Raw genomic sequence first — 17,773 nt, forward strand, 5'->3', positions numbered from 1 at the left:
GTAGAGGCTCTGAGAGGAGGTAGTCTCACCTGGGGTTCTGGGCTGTAGAGGCTCTGGTAGAGGTTTGGAGAGCAGGTAGAAGTGTTCACATCCGTGTAGAGGAACAGACACCTTGGTTTCACTGGCCTGGCCCAGCTCATACGCCCACTGTAGAACACAGGACAGTTATAACATATCATATAGCATTCATAACCCCCTATTATATGTCTCCCTCAGAGACAGCTAGATACAACACTTCACTGGTCTGGTCCAGGTCCCTCAGAGACAGCTAGATACAACACTTCACTGGTCTGGTCCAGCTCCCTCAGAGACAGCTAGATACAACACTTCACTGGTCCAGCTCCCTCAGAGACAGCTAGATACAACACTTCACTGGCCCAGCTCCCTCAGAGACAGCTAGATACAACACTTCACTGGTCTGGCCCAGCTCCCTCAGAGACAGCTAGATACAACACTTCACTGGCCCAGCTCCCTCAGAGACAGCTAGATACAACACTTCACTGGTCCAGCTCCCTCAGAGACAGCTAGATACAACACTTCACTGGCCCAGCTCCCTCAGAGACAGCTAGATACAACACTTCACTGGCCCAGCTCCCTCAGAGACAGCTAGATACAACACTTCACTGGTCCAGCTCCCTCAGAGACAGCTAGATACAACACTTCACTGGCCCAGCTCCCTCAGAGACAGCTAGATACAACACTGGTCTGGTCCAGCTCCCTCAGAGACAGCTAGATACAACACTTCACTGGTCCAGCTCCCTCAGAGACAGCTAGATAACAACACTTCACTGGCCCAGCTCCCTCAGAGACAGCTAGATACAACACTTCACTGGTCTGGTCCAGCTCCCTCAGAGACAGCTAGATAACAACACTTCACTGGTCCAGCTCCCTCAGAGACAGCTAGATACAACACTTCACTGGTCCAGCTCCCTCAGAGACAGCTAGATACAACACTTCACTGGTCCAGCTCCCTCAGAGACAGCTAGATACAACACTTCACTGGTCTGGTCCAGCTCCCTCAGAGACAGCTAGATACAACACTTCACTGGCCCAGCTCCCTCAGAGACAGCTAGATACAACACTTCACTGGTCCAGCTCCCTCAGAGACAGCTAGATACAACACTTCACTGGTCTGGCCCAGCTCCCTCAGAGACAGCTAGATACAACACTTCACTGGTCTGGCCCAGCTCCCTCAGAGACAGCTAGATAACAACACTTCACTGGTCCAGCTCCCTCAGAGACAGCTAGATACAACACTTCACTGGTCCAGCTCCCTCAGAGACAGCTAGATACAACACTTCACTGGCCTGGTCCAGCTCCCTCAGAGACAGCTAGATACAACACTTCACTGGTCTGGTCCAGCTCCCTCAGAGACAGCTAGATAACAACACTTCACTGGTCTGGTCCAGCTCCCTCAGAGACAGCTAGATACAACACTTCACTGGTCCAGCTCCCTCAGAGACAGCTAGATACAACACTTCACTGGCCCAGCTCCCCCAGAGACAGCTAGATACAACACTGGTCTGGTCCAGCTCCCTCAGAGACAGCTAGATACAACACTTCACTGGTCTGGTCCAGCTCCCTCAGAGACAGCTAGATACAACACTTCACTGGTCCAGCTCCCTCAGAGACAGCTAGATACAACACTTCACTGGTCCAGCTCCCTCAGAGACAGCTAGATTACAACACTTCACTTCACTGGTCCAGCTCCCTCAGAGACAGCTAGATACAACACTTCACTGGTCCAGCTCCCTCAGAGACAGCTAGATACAACACTTCACTGGTCTGGTCCAGCTCCCTCAGAGACAGCTAGATACAACACTTCACTGGTCTGGTCCAGCTCCCTCAGAGACAGCTAGATACAACACTTCACTGGTCTGGTCCAGCTCCCTCAGAGACAGCTAGATACAACACTTCACTGGCCTGGTCCAGCTCCCTCAGAGACAGCTAGATACAACACTTCACTGGTCCAGCTCCCCCAGAGACAGCTAGATACAACACTTCACTTGCCCAGCTCCCTCAGAGACAGCTAGATACAACACTTCACTGGTCCAGCTCTCTCAGAGACAGCTAGATACAACACTTCACTGGTCCAGCTCCCTCAGAGACAGCTAGATACAACACTTCACTGGCCTGGTCCAGCTCCCTCAGAGACAGCTAGATTACAACACTTCACTGGCCCAGCTCCCTCAGAGACAGCTAGATACAACACTTCACTGGTCCAGCTCCCTCAGAGACAGCTAGATACAACACTTCACTGGCCTGGTCCAGCTCCCTCAGAGACAGCTAGATTACAACACTTCACTGGCCCAGCTCCCTCAGAGACAGCTAGATACAACACTTCACTGGTCCAGCTCCCTCAGAGACAGCTAGATACAACACTGGCCTGGCCCAGCTCCCTCAGAGACAGCTAGATACAACACTTCACTGGCCCAGCTCCCCCAGAGACAGCTAGATACAACACTTCACTGGCCCAGCTCCCTCAGAGACAGATAGATACAACACTTCACTGGCCCAGCTCCCTCAGAGACAGCTAGATACAACACTTCACTGGTCTGGTCCAGCTCCCTCAGAGACAGCTAGATACAACACTTCACTGGTCTGGCCCAGCTCCCTCAGAGACAGCTAGATACAACACTTCACTGGTCCAGCTCCCTCAGAGACAGCTAGATACAACACTTCACTGGTCCAGCTCCCTCAGAGACAGCTAGATACAACACTTCACTGGTCCAGCTCCCTCAGAGACAGCTAGATACAACACTTCACTGGTCCAGCTCCCTCAGAGACAGCTAGATTACAACACTTCACTGGTCCAGCTCCCTCAGAGACAGCTAGATACAACACTGGCCTGGCCCAGCTCCCTCAGAGACAGCTAGATACAACACTTCACTGGTCCAACTCCCTCAGAGACAGCTAGATACAACACTTCACTGGTCTGGTCCAGCTCCCTCAGAGACAGCTAGATACAACACTTCACTGGCCCAGCTCCCTCAGAGACAGCTAGATACAACACTTCACTGGTCTGGCCCAACTCCCTCAGAGACAGCTAGATACAACACTTCACTGGTCCAGCTCCCTAAGAGACAGCTAGATAAAACACTTCACTGGCCCAGCTCCCTCAGAGACAGCTAGATACAACACTTCACTGGCCCAGCTCCCTCAGAGACAGCTAGATACAACACTTCACTGGTCCAGCTCCCTCAGAGACAGTTAGATACAACACTGGCCTGGTCCAGCTCCCTCAGAGACAGCTAGATACAACACTTCACTGGTCCAGCTCCCTCAGAGACAGCTAGATACAACACTTCACTGGTCTGGTCCAGCTCCCTCAGAGACAGCTAGATACAACACTTCACTGGTCCAGCTCCCTCAGAGACAGCTAGATACAACACTTCACTGGCCCAGCTCCCTCAGAGACAGCTAGATACAACACTTCACTGGCCCAGCTCCCTCAGAGACAGCTAGATACAACACTTCACTGGTCTGGTCCAGCTCCCTCAGAGACAGCTAGATACAACACTTCACTGGCCCAGCTCCCTCAGAGACAGCTAGATACAACACTTCACTGGTCCAGCTCCCTCAGAGACAGCTAGATACAACACTTCACTGGTCCAGCTCCCCCAGAGACAGCTAGATACAACACTTCACTGGTCCAGCTCCCTCAGATACAGCTAGATACAACACTTCACTGGTCCAGCTCCCCCAGAGACAGCTAGATACAACACTTCACTGGCCCAGCTCCCTCAGAGACAGCTAGATTACAACACTTCACTGGTCCAGCTCCCTCAGAGACAGCTAGATACAACACTTCACTGGCCTGGCCCAGCTCCCTCAGAGACAGCTAGATACAACACTTCACTGGCCCAGCTCCCTCAGAGACAGCTAGATTACAACACTTCACTGGCCCAGCTCCCTCAGAGACAGCTAGATACAACACTTCACTGGCCCAGCTCCCCCAGAGACAGCTAGATACAACACTTCACTGGTCTGGTCCAGCTCCCTCAGAGACAGCTAGATACAACACTTCACTGACCCAACTCCCCCAGAGACAGCTAGATACAACACTTCACTGGTCCAGCTCCCTCAGAGACAGTTAGATACAACACTTCACTGGTCCAGCTCCCTCAGAGACAGCTAGATACAACACTTCACTGGCCTGGTCCAGCTCCCTCAGAGACAGCTAGATACAACACTTCACTGGTCCAGCTCCCTCAGAGACAGCTAGATACAACACTTCACTGGTCCAGCTCCCTCAGAGACAGCTAGATATAACACTTCACTGGCCCAGCTCCCCCAGAGACAGCTAGATACAACACTTCACTGGTCCAGCTCCCTCAGAGACAGCTAGATACAACACTTCACTGGTCCAGCTCCCTCAGAGACAGCTAGATACAACACTTCACTGGTCCAGCTCCCTCAGAGACAGCTAGATACAACACTTCACTGGCCTGGTCCAGCTCCCTCAGAGACAGCTAGATACAACACTTCACTGGCCCAGCTCCCTCAGAGACAGCTAGATACAACACTTCACTGGCCCAGCTCCCTCAGAGACAGCTAGATACAACACTTCACTGGTCTGGTCCAGCTCCCTCAGAGACAGCTAGATACAACACTTCACTGGCCCAACTCCCTCAGAGACAGCTAGATACAACACTTCACTGGCCTGGTCCAGCTCCTTCAGAGACAGCTAGATACAACACTTCACTGGTCTGGTCCAGCTCCCTCAGAGACAGCTAGATACAACACTTCACTGGTCCAGCTCCCTCAGAGACAGCTAGATACAACACTTCACTGGTCTGGTCCAGCTCCCTCAGAGACAGCTAGATACAACACTTCACTGGCCCAACTCCCTCAGAGACAGCTAGATACAACACTTCACTGGCCTGGTCCAGCTCCTTCAGAGACAGCTAGATACAACACTTCACTGGTCTGGTCCAGCTCCCTCAGAGACAGCTAGATACAACACTTCACTGGTCCAGCTCCCTCAGAGACAGCTAGATACAACACTTCACTGGCCCAGCTCCCTCAGAGACAGCTAGATACAACACTTCACTGGCCCAGCTCCCTCAGAGACAGCTAGATACAACACTTCACTGGTCCAGCTCCCTCAGAGACAGCTAGATACAAAACTTCACTGGCCCAACTCCCTCAGAGACAGCTAGATACAACACTTCACTGGCCCAACTCCCTCAGAGACAGCTAGATACAACACTTCACTGGCCTGGTCCAGCTCCTTCAGAGACAGCTAGATACAACACTTCACTGGCCCAACTCCCTCAGAGACAGCTAGATACAACACTTCACTGGCCCAACTCCCCCAGAGACAGCTAGATACAACATTTCACTGGTCCAGCTCCCTCAGAGACAGCTAGATACAACACTTCACTGGCCCAGCTCCCTCAGAGACAGCTAGATACAACACTTCACTGGTCCAGCTCCCTCAGAGACAGCTAGATACAACACTTCACTGGCCCAGCTCCCTCAGAGACAGCTAGATACAACACTTCACTGGCCTGGCCCAGCTCCCCCAGAGACAGCTAGATACAACACTTCACTGGTCTGGTCCAACTCCCTCAGAGACAGCTAGATACAACACTTCACTGGCCCAGCTCCCTCAGAGACAGCCAGTTACAACACTTCATATACAGCATGACTGCGTCCCAAATGGTTCCTTATTCTAGTGCACTAAATAGGACCCATCCTATCATTCATAGCGCGTTATGAAACCTTACAGATCAGTTGGGCTGAAGAGAGCTGTCTAGCTGTTAACTGTCTAAAGACTAGTAAGAGGGATAGACCCCATGTCATGTACAGTCTCACACACACACACACACACACACACACACACACACACACACACACACACACACACAATGGATAGAGGTTCACCTGTCCTGCACAGTTGACAAAGTATTCACACTCGATGGCTCCTCTGTCCGTCTCCACAGCTGTCACATGTCCCTTCTCCATCATCACATGGTTAACTGTGGTGCGCTCATGGATCTGGACTCCTGTAGATCAGAACATGGTTAACTGTGGTGCGCTCATGGATCTGGACTCCTGTAGATCAGAACATGGTTAACTGTGGTGAGCTCATGGATCTGGACTCCTATAGATCAGAACATGGTTAACTGTGGTGCGCTCATGGATCTGGACTCCTGTAGATCAGAACATGGTTAACTGTGGTGCGCTCATGGATCTGGACTCCTGTAGATCAGAACATGGTTAACTGTGGTGCGCTCATGGATCTGGACTCCTGGAGATCAGAACATGATTAACTGTGGTGCGCTCATGGATCTGGACTCCTGTAGATCAGAACATGGTTAACTGTGGTGCGCTCATGGATCTGGACTCCTGTAGATCAGAACATGGTTAACTGTGGTGCGCTCATGGATCTGGACTCCTGGAGATCAGAACATGGATCTGGACTCCTGTAGATCAGAACATGGTTAACTGTGGTGCGCTCATGGATCTGGACTCCTGGAGATCAGAACATGGTTAACTGTGGTGAGCTCATGGATCTGGACTCCTGGAGATCAGAACATGGTTAACTGTGGTGAGCTCATGGATCTGGACTCCTGTAGATCAGAACATGGTTAACTGTGGTGCGCTCATGGATCTGGACTCCTGGAGATCAGAACATGGATCTGGACTCCTGTAGATCAGAACATGGTTAACTGTGGTGAGCTCAGGGATCTGGACTCCTGGAGATCAGAACATGGTTAACTGTGGTGCGCTCATGGATCTGGACTCCTGGAGATCAGAACATGGTTAACTGTGGTGAGCTCATGGATCTGGACTCCTGGAGATCAGAACATGGTTAACTGTGGTGAGCTCATGGATCTGGACTCCTGTAGATCAGAACATGGTTAACTGTGGTGAGCTCATGGATCTGGACTCCTGGAGATCAGAACATGGTTAACTGTGGTGCGCTCATGGATCTGGACTCCTGGAGATCAGAACATGGTTAACTGTGGTGAGCTCATGGATCTGGACTCCTGTAGATCAGAACATGGTTAACTGTGGTGAGCTCATGAATCTGGACTCCTGGAGATCAGAACATGGTTAACTGTGGTGCGCTCATGGATCTGGACTCCTGTAGATCAGAACATGGTTAACTGTGGTGAGCTCATGGATCTGGACTCCTGTAGATCAGAACATGGTTAACTGTGGTGAGCTCATGGATCTGGACTCCTATAGATCAGAACATGGTTAACTGTGGTGCGCTCATGGATCTGGACTCCTGGAGATCAGAACATGGTTAACTGTGGTGAGCTCATGGATCTGGACTCCTGGAGATCAGAACATGGTTAACTGTGGTGCGCTCATGGATCTGGACTCCTGGAGATCAGAACATGGTTAACTGTGGTGCGCTCATGGATCTGGACTCCTATAGATCAGAACATGGTTAACTGTGGTGCGCTCATGGATCTGGACTCCTATAGATCAGAACATGGTTAACTGTGGTGCGCTCATGGATCTGGACTCCTGGAGATTCACCGTAACCAAATGCATTTCAAAATGTGATTGTGATATAATTCACTGTAAGTGAAATAATCTGTCTGAAAACAATTGTTGTAAAATTTACATGAGTCATGCATAAAGTAGATGTCCTAACCGACTTGCCAAAACTATAGTTTGTTAACAAGACATTTGTGGAGTGGTTAAAAAACGAGTTTTAATGACTCCAACCTGACCTTGATTGGAGTAGCATGATGTCAAATTAGCCAAAGAGATGCCCCCTGGGCACCGACTAACTCACTCTGCTTGACATGCCACACCCTGGCCCCTTGGCAGGCCACACCCTGGCAGGCCACACCCTGGCCCCTTGGCAGGCCACACCTTGGCAGGCCACACCTTGGCAGGCCACACCTTGGCAGGCCACACCTTGACCCTTGGCAGGCCACACCTTGGCAGGCCACACACGGCCCTTGGCAGGCCACACCTTGTCACTTGGCAGGCCACACCTTGGCAGGCCACACCTTGACCCTTGGCAGGCCACACCTTGACCCTTGGCAGGCCACACCTTGGCAGGCCACACCTTGGCAGGCCACACCTTGGCAGGCCACACCTTGGCAGGCCACCTTGGCCCTTGGCAGGCCACACCTTGGCAGGCCACACCTTGGCAGGCCACACCTTGGCAGGCCACACCTTGACCCTTGGCAGGCCACACCTTGGCAGGCCACACCTTGACCCTTGGCAGGCCACACCTTGGCAGGCCACACCTTGGCAGGCCACACCTTGGCAGGCCACACCTTGACCCTTGGCAGGCCACACCTTGGCAGGCCACACTTTGACCCTTGGCAGGCCACACCTTGGCAGGCCACACCTTGGCCCTTGGCAGGCCACACCTTGACCCTTGGCAGGCCACACCTTGGCAGGCCACACCTTGGCAGGCCACACCTTGGCAGGCCACACCTTGACCCTTGGCAGGCCACACCTTGGCAGGCCACACCTTGACCCTTGGCAGGCCACACCTTGGCAGGCCACACCTTGGCAGGCCACACCTTGACCCTTGGCAGGCCACACCTTGGCAGGCCACACCTTGGCAGGCCACACCTTGGCAGGCCACACCTTGGCAGGCCACACCTTGGCAGGCCACACCTTGGCAGGCCACACCTTGGCAGGCCACACCTTGGCAGGCCACACCTTGGCAGGCCACACCTTGGCAGGCCACACCTTGGCCCTTCCCTCCAGCAGCCTTGCTTTCTGGCTTCATTACATTCTAACTGATGGTGAAACCACATGGTTGTAACTTTCTATTGGAACCTCCACTACAGATAGGCTCGCAGGAATTTTCCTCAAATTCCGTTTTTCCAGAAATCCCAGTTGGAAACTTCCCCAAATCAGGATGGAACAAGCAGGAAATCTGGAATCATCCAATCAGGATTTCTGGAAAACCTGGGAATTTTTTGGTTTGCAAGCCGAACAATAGTCCATCCTTGGTTTTACTGTCTCACCGTGTCCGGCTGCTGCTGTGGCGGGCGTGGTTGACGTCAGGCGGTGACACCACGGCATCCCCCGGCAGGTGGAGCGCCCCCACCAGGTCATGAATATTCACCAGGGGTGGAGCTTGGACACCTCTTTGGGTTTGATCACGTTACAGGGGATCCCCATCACACTGAGGAATGAGGAGAGAGAGGAGGAGGAGAGAGGAGAGGGAGGAGAGGGGAGGAGGAGAGAGGGGAGAGAGGGGAGAGAGAGGGGAGGGAGGAGAGAGGGAAGAGGAGAGAGGTTAGGGAGAGACTGGACCGGAGAGAGAGTACTGAGCTATAATTCAGACCAGAGGATAGGGTCAGGGAGAGACTGGACCGGAGAGAGAGAGTACTGAGCTATAATTCAGACCAGAGGAGAGACCGGGTCAGGGAGAGACTGGACCGGGAGAGAGAGTACTGAGCTATAATTCAGACCAGAGGAGAGGGTCAGGGAGAGACTGGACCGGGAGAGAGAGTACTGAGCTATAATTCAGACCAGAGGAGAGGTCAGGGAGAGACTGGACCGGAGAGAGAGTACTGAGCTATAATTCAGACCAGAGGAGAGGGTCAGGGAGAGACTGGACCGGAGAGAGAGTACTGAGCTATAATTCAGACCAGAGGAGAGGGTCAGGGAGAGACTGGACCGGAGAGAGTACTGAGCTATAATTCAGACCAGAGGAGAGGGTCAGGGAGAGACTGGACCGGAGAGAGAGTACTGAGCTATAATTCAGACCAGAGGATAGGGTTAGGGAGAGACTGGACCAGAGAGAATACTGAACTATAATTCAGACCAGAGGAGAGGGTCAGGGAGAGACTGGACCGGAGAGAGAGTACTGAGCTATAATTCAGACCAGAGGATAGGGTCAGGGAGAGACTGGACCGGAGAGAGAGTACTGAGCTATAATTCAGACCAGAGGAGAGATCAGGGAGAGACTGGACCGGAGAGAGAGTACTGAGCTATAATTCAGACCAGAGGAGAGACCGGGTCAGGGAGGGGAGGGAAGAGAAAGGCGGTTAGGGAGGGACTTACTTCAGCCTGGATGCCAGGCGCTTCAGGGAGAGGAAACGGTCCTGATTCTGGGCCAGACATATAGAGCCTGTTTTCACGTAACCTGGAACAAACACACACACACACACACACACACACACACACACACACACACACACACACACACACACACACATATTAGGACTGCGAAGTCATGAGTCATCTCGTTTTAAACCACACAAGGCAACGCCCTGCCATACTCTCTGGATGTTGGCACAAGACTAAATACCACTGGTAAATCTGTGTTTATACAAGACTAAATACCACTGGTAAATCTGTGTTTATACAAGACTAAATACCACTGGTAAATCTGTTGTTCCACAAGACTAAATACCACTGGTAAATCTGTGTTTATACAAGACTAAATACCACTGGTAAATCTGTGTTTATACAAGACTAAATACCACTGGTAAATCTGTGTTTATACAAGACTAAATACCACTGGTAAATCTGTTGTTCCACAAGACTAAATACCACTGGTAAATCTGTGTTTATACAAGACTAAATACCACTGGTAAATCTGTTGTTCCACAAGACTAAATACCACTGGAGTATTACTACTACTGTAGGCATGTTAGTACATATGGAGTGGAACTCATAGTCATACTATCTGTTGTTTCACAAGACTAAATACCACTGGTAAATCTGTGTTTATACAAGACTAAATACCACTGGTAAATCTGTTGTTTATACAAGACTAAATACCACTGGTAAATCTGTTGTTCCACAAGACTAAATACCACTGGTAAATCTGTGTTTATACAAGACTAAATACCACTGGTAAATCTGTTGTTCCACAAGACTAAATACCACTGGTAAATCTGTTGTTTTACAAGACTAAATACCACTGGTAAATCTGTGTTTATACAAGACTAAATACCACTGGTAAATCTGTGTTTATACAAGACTAAATACCACTGGTAAATCTGTTGTTCCACAAGACTAAATACCACTGGTAAATCTGTTGTTCCACAAGACTAAATACCACTGGTAAATCTGTGTTTATACAAGACTAAATACCACTGGTAAATCTGTGTTTATACAAGACTAAATACCACTGGTAAATCTGTGTTTATACAAGACTAAATACCACTGGTAAATCTGTTGTTCCACAAGACTAAATACCACTGGTAAATCTGTGTTTATACAAGACTAAATACCACTGGTAAATCTGTTGTTCCACAAGACTAAATACCACTGGTAAATCTGTTGTTCCACAAGACTAAATACCACTGGTAAATCTGTGTTTATACAAGACTAAATACCACTGGTAAATCTGTGTTTATACAAGACTAAATACCACTGGTAAATCTGTGTTTATACAAGACTAAATACCACTGGTAAATCTGTGTTTATACAAGACTAAATACCACTGGTAAATCTGTTGTTCCACAAGACTAAATACCACTGGTAAATCTGTTGTTCCACAAGACTAAATACCACTGGTAAATCTGTTGTTTATACAAGACTAAATACCACTGGTAAATCTGTTGTTTATACAATAGTAAATACCACTGGTAAATCTGTTGTTTATACAAGACTAAATACCACTGGTAAATCTGTGTTTATACAAGACTAAATACCACTGGTAAATCTGTTGTTTATACAAGACTAAATACCACTGGTAAATCTGTTGTTTATACAAGACTAAATACCACTGGTAAATCTGTTGTTCCACAAGACTAAATACCACTGGTAAATCTGTTGTTTATACAAGACTAAATACCACTGGTAAATCTGTGTTTATACAAGACTAAATACCACTGGTAAATCTGTGTTTATACAAGACTAAATACCACTGGTAAATCTGTGTTTATACAAGACTAAATACCACTGGTAAATCTGTTGTTTATACAAGACTAAATACCACTGGTAAATCTGTGTTTATACAAGACTAAATACCACTGGTAAATCTGTTGTTCCACAAGACTAAATACCACTGGTAAATCTGTTGTTCCACAAGACTAAATACCACTGGTAAATCTGTGTTTATACAAGACTAAATACCACTGGTAAATCTGTTGTTTCACAAGACTAAATACCACTGGTAAATCTGTTGTTTATACAAGACTAAATACCACTGGTAAATATGTTGTTTATACAAGACTAAATACCACTGGAGTATTACTACTACTGTAGGCATGTTAGTACAAATGGAGCGGGACTCAGGCTAGTGTCATACTGTAGGCATGTTAGTACATATGGAGTGGAACTCAGGCTAGAGTCATACTGTAGGCATGTTAGTACATATGGAGTGGAACTCAGGCTAGAGTCATACTGTAGGCATGTTAGTACAAATGGAGTGGAACTCAGGCTAGAGTCATACTGTAGGCATGTTAGTACAAATGGAGTGGAACTCAGGCTAGAGTTATACTGTAGGCATGTTAGTACAAATGGAGTGGAACTCAGGCTAGAGTCATACTGTAGGCATGTTAGTACATATGGAGTGGAACTCAGGCTAGAGTCATACTGTAGGCATGTTAGTACATATGGAGTGGAACTCAGGCTAGAGTCATACTGTAGGCATGTTAGTACAAATGGAGTGGAACTCAGGCTAGAGTCATACTGTAGGCATGTTAGTACAAATGGAGCGGAACTCAGGCTAGAGTCATACTGTAGGCATGTTAGTACAAATGGAGTGGAACTCATAGTCATAGTGTAGAAGTCCATCCCACCTGTCTTGACCCCCAGTCTCCTCCTCCAGGTGTTCATACAGGAGTTGGAGTAGTCAGCCATTTTACACTCAATAGAGATGGGCTTGGCCACGCTGACGATCCCAGCACACAGCCTGGTGGTGCCAGCACCCAGCCTAACACACAGAGAGAGGAGGTCAACATGGTTAGGTACAGCACCCAGCCTAGCACACAGAGAGAGGAGGTCAACATGGTTAGGTACAGCACCCAGCACACAGAGAGATGAGGTCAACATGGTTAGGTACAGCACCCAGCCTAGCACACAGAGAGATGAGGTCAACATGGTTAGGTACAGCACCCAGCCTAACACACAGAGAGAGGAGGTCAACATGGTTAGGTACAGCACCCAGCCTACAGAGAGATGAGGACAACATGGTTAGGTACAGCACCCAGCACACAGAGAGATGAGGTCAACATGGTTAGGTACAGCACCCAGCCTAGCACACAGAGAGAGATGAGGTCAACATGGTTAGGTACAGCACCCAGCCTAGCACACAGAGAGATGAGGACAACATGGTTAGGTACAGCACCCAGCCTAACACACAGAGAGATGAGGTCAACATGGTTAGGTACAGCACCCAGCCTAAAACACAGAGAGATGAGGTCAACATGGTTAGGTACAGCACCCAGCCTAACACACAGAGAGATGAGGTCAACATGGTTAGGTACAGCACCCAGCACACAGAGAGATGAGGTCAACATGGTTAGGTACAGCACCTAGCCTAGCACACAGAGAGAGGAGGTCAACATGGTTAGGTACAGCACCCAGCCTAACACACAGAGAGATGAGGTCAACATGGTTAGGTACAGCACCCAGCCTAGCACACAGAGAGAGGAGGTCAACATGGTTAGGTACAGCACCCAGCCTAACACACAGAGAGATGAGGTCAACATGGTTAGGTACAGCACCCAGCCTAGCACACAGAGAGATGAGGTCAACATGGTTAGGTACAGCACCCAGCACACAGAGAGATGAGGACAACATGGTTAGGTACAGCACCCAGCACACAGAGAGATGAGGTCAACATGGTTAGGTACAGCACCCAGCACACAGAGAGATGAGGTCAACATGGTTAGGTACAGCACCCAGCCTACAGAGAGATGAGGACAACATGGTTAGGTACAGCACCTAGCCTAGCACACAGAGAGATGAGGACAACATGGTTAGGTACAGCACCTAGCACACAGCCTGGTGGTGCCAGCACCCAGCCTAACACACAGAGAGATGAGGACAACATGGTTAGGTACAGCACCCAGCCTAGCACACAGAGAGATGAGGACAACATGGTTAGGTACAGCACCCAGCCTAGCACACAGAGAGATGAGGTCAACATGGTTAGGTACAGCACCCAGCCTAGCACACAGAGAGATGAGGTCAACATGGTTAGGTACAGCACCCAGCCTAGCACACAGAGAGATGAGGACAACATGGTTAGGTACAGCACCCAGCCTAACACACAGAGAGATGAGGTCAACATGGTTAGGTACAGCACCCAGCCTAACACACAGAGAGATGAGGACAACATGGTTAGGTACAGCACCCAGCCTAGCACACAGAGAGATGAGGACAACATGGTTAGGTACAGCACCTAGCCTAGCACACAGAGAGATGAGGTCAACATGGTTAGGTACAGCACCCAGCCTAACACACAGAGAGATGAGGTCAACATGGTTAGGTACAGCACCCAGCACACAGAGAGATGAGGTCAACATGGTTAGGTACAGCACCCAGCCTAGCACACAGAGAGAGGAGGTCAACATGGTTAGGTACAACACCTAGCCTACAGAGAGAGGAGGACAACATGGTTAGGTACAGCACCCAGCCTAGCACACAGAGAGATGAGGTCAACATGGTTAGGTACAGCACCCAGCACACAGAGAGATGAGGTCAACATGGTTAGGTACAGCACCCAGCCTAACACACAGAGAGAGGAGGTCAACATGGTTAGGTACAGCACCCAGCCTAGCACACAGAGAGAGGAGGTCAACATGGTTAGGTACAGCACCCAGCCTAACACACAGAGAGATGAGGTCAACATGGTTAGGTACAGCACCCAGCCTAACACACAGAGAGATGAGGTCAACATGGTTAGGTACAGCACCCAGCCTAGCACACAGAGAGATGAGGTCAACATGGTTAGGTACAGCACCTAGCCTAGCACACAGAGAGATGAGGACAACATGGTTAGGTACAGCACCAGCCTACAGAGAGATGAGGTCAACATGGTTAGGTACAGCACCTAGCACACAGAGAGATGAGGACAACATGGTTAGGTACAGCACCCAGCCTAACACACAGAGAGATGAGGTCAACATGGTTAGGTACAGCACCCAGCCTAGCACACAGAGAGATGAGGTCAACATGGTTAGGTACAGCACCTAGCCTAGCACACAGAGAGAGGAGGTCAACATGGTTAGGTACAGCACCCAGCCTAGCACACAGAGAGATGAGGTCAACATGGTTAGGTACAGCACCCAGCACACAGAGAGATGAGGTCAACATGGTTAGGTACAGCACCCAGCCTAGCACACAGAGAGATGAGGTCAACATGGTTAGGTACAGCACCCAGCCTAGCACACAGAGAGATGAGGTCAACATGGTTAGGTACAGCACCCAGCACACAGAGAGATGAGGTCAACATGGTTAGGTACAGCACCCAGCCTAGCACACAGAGAGATGAGGTCAACATGGTTAGGTACAGCACCTAGCCTAGCACACAGAGAGATGAGGTCAACATGGTTAGGTACAGCACCCAGCCTAACACACAGAGAGATGAGGACAACATGGTTAGGTACAGCACCCAGCCTAACACACAGAGAGATGAGGACAACATGGTTAGGTACAGCACCTAGCCTACAGAGAGATGAGGACAACATGGTTAGGTACAGCACCTAGCCTACAGAGAGATGAGGACAACATGGTTAGGTACAGCACCTAGCCTAGCACACAGAGAGATGAGGTCAACATGGTTAGGTACAGCACCTAGCCTAGCACACAGAGAGATGAGGACAACATGGTTAGGTACAGCACCTAGCCTACAGAGAGATGAGGACAACATGGTTAGGTACAGCACCTAGCCTAACACACAGAGAGATGAGGACAACATGGTTAGGTACAGCACCTAGCCTACAGAGAGATGAGGACAACATGGTTAGGTACAGCACCTAGCCTAACACACAGAGAGATGAGGACAACATGGTTAGGTACAGCACCTAGCCTAGCACACAGAGAGATGAGGTCAACATGGTTAGGTACAGCACCCAGCACACAGAGAGATGAGGTCAACATGGTTAGGTACAGCACCTAGCCTAGCACACAGAGAGATGAGGACAACATGGTTAGGTACAGCACCTAGCCTAGCACACAGAGAGATGAGGACAACATGGTTAGGTACAGCACCTAGCCTAGCACACAGAGAGATGAGGACAACATGGTTAGGTACAGCACCTAGCCTAGCACACAGAGAGATGAGGACAACATGGTTAGGTACAGCACCTAGCCTAACACACAGAGAGATGAGGACAACATGGTTAGGTACAGCACCCAGCCTAACACACAGAGAGATGAGGTCAACATGGTTAGGTACAGCACCCAGCCTAACACCCAGAGATGAGGACAACATGGTTAGGTACAGCACCTAGCCTAACACCCAGCCTGGTGGTACCAGCACCCAGCCTAACACCCAGCCTGGTGGTACCAGCACCCAGCCTAACACCCAGCCTGGTGGTACCAGCACCCAGCCTAACACCCAGCCTGGTGGTGCCAGCACCCAGCCTAACACCCAGCCTGGTGGTGCCAGCACCCAGCCTAACACCCAGCCTGGTGGTAACAGCACCCAGTCTAACACCCAGCCTGGTGGTACCAGCACCCAGCCTAACACCCAGCCTAACACCCAGCCTGGTGGTACCAGCACCCAGCCTAACACCCAGCCTAACACCCAGCCTGGTGGTACCAGCACCCAGCCTAACACCCAGCCTGGTGGTACCAGCACCCAGCCTAACACCCAGCCTGGTGGTGCCAGCACCCAGCCTAACACCCAGCCTGGTGGTACCAGCACCCAGCCTAACACCCAGCCTGGTGGTAACAGCACCCAGTCTAACACCCAGCCTGGTGGTACCAGCACCCAGCCTAACACCCAGCCTAACACCCAGCCTGGTGGTACCAGCACCCAGCCTAACACCCAGCCTAACACCCAGCCTGGTGGTACCAGCACCCAGCCTAACACCCAGCCTGGTGGTGCCAGCAACCAGCCTAACACCCAGCCTGGTGGAACCAGCACCCAGCCTAACACCCAGCCTGGTGGAACCAGCACCCAGCCTAACACCCAGCCTAACACCCAGCCTGGTGGTAACAGCACCCAGTCTAACACCCAGCCTAAAACCCAGGCTGGTGGTACCAGCACCCAGCCTAACACCCAGCCTGGTGGTACCAGCACCCAGCCTAACACCCAGCCTGGTGGTACCAGCATCCCGCCTAACACCCAGCCTGGTGGTAACAGCATCCCGCCTAACACCCAGCCTGGTGGTAACAGCATCCCGCCTAACACCCAGCCTGGTGGTGCCAGCACCCAGCCTAACACCCAGCCTGGTGGTGCCAGCACCCAGCCTAACACCCAGCCTGGTGGTACCAGCACCCAGCCTAACACCCAGCCTGGTGGTACCAGCACCCAGCCTAACACCCAGCCTGGTGGTACCAGCACCCAGCCTAACACCCAGCCTGTTGGTGCCAGCACCCAGCCTAACACCCAGCCTGGTGGTACCAGCACCCAGCCTAACACCCAGCCTGTTGGTGCCAGCACCCAGCCTAACACCCAGCCTGGTGGTACCAGCACCCAGCCTAACACCCAGCCTAACACCCAGCCTGTTGGTGCCAGCACCCAGCCTAACACCCAGCCTTACACCCAGCCTGGTGGTACCAGCACCCAGCCTAACACCCAGCCTGGTGGTGCCAGCACCCAGCCTAACACCCAGCCTGGTGGTGCCAGCACCCAGCCTAACACCCAGCCTGTTGGTGCCAGCACCCAGCCTAACACCCAGCCTGGTGGTACCAGCACCCA

At 50.6% G+C, this 17,773-nt stretch overlaps 1 pseudogene; it reads right to left on the minus strand.

Moving 5' to 3' along the window:
- Positions 1-12,759, minus strand: part of LOC127919152 (pyruvate dehydrogenase phosphatase regulatory subunit, mitochondrial-like) — a 63,126-nt pseudogene extending 50,367 nt beyond the window's left edge.
- Between the last annotated feature and the right edge of the window lie 5,014 nt (positions 12,760-17,773).

The sequence above is a fragment of the Oncorhynchus keta genome, unplaced genomic scaffold (genome assembly GCF_023373465.1).
Source record: "Oncorhynchus keta strain PuntledgeMale-10-30-2019 unplaced genomic scaffold, Oket_V2 Un_contig_15918_pilon_pilon, whole genome shotgun sequence".
In the NCBI taxonomy this organism is placed as follows: domain Eukaryota; kingdom Metazoa; phylum Chordata; class Actinopteri; order Salmoniformes; family Salmonidae; genus Oncorhynchus; species Oncorhynchus keta.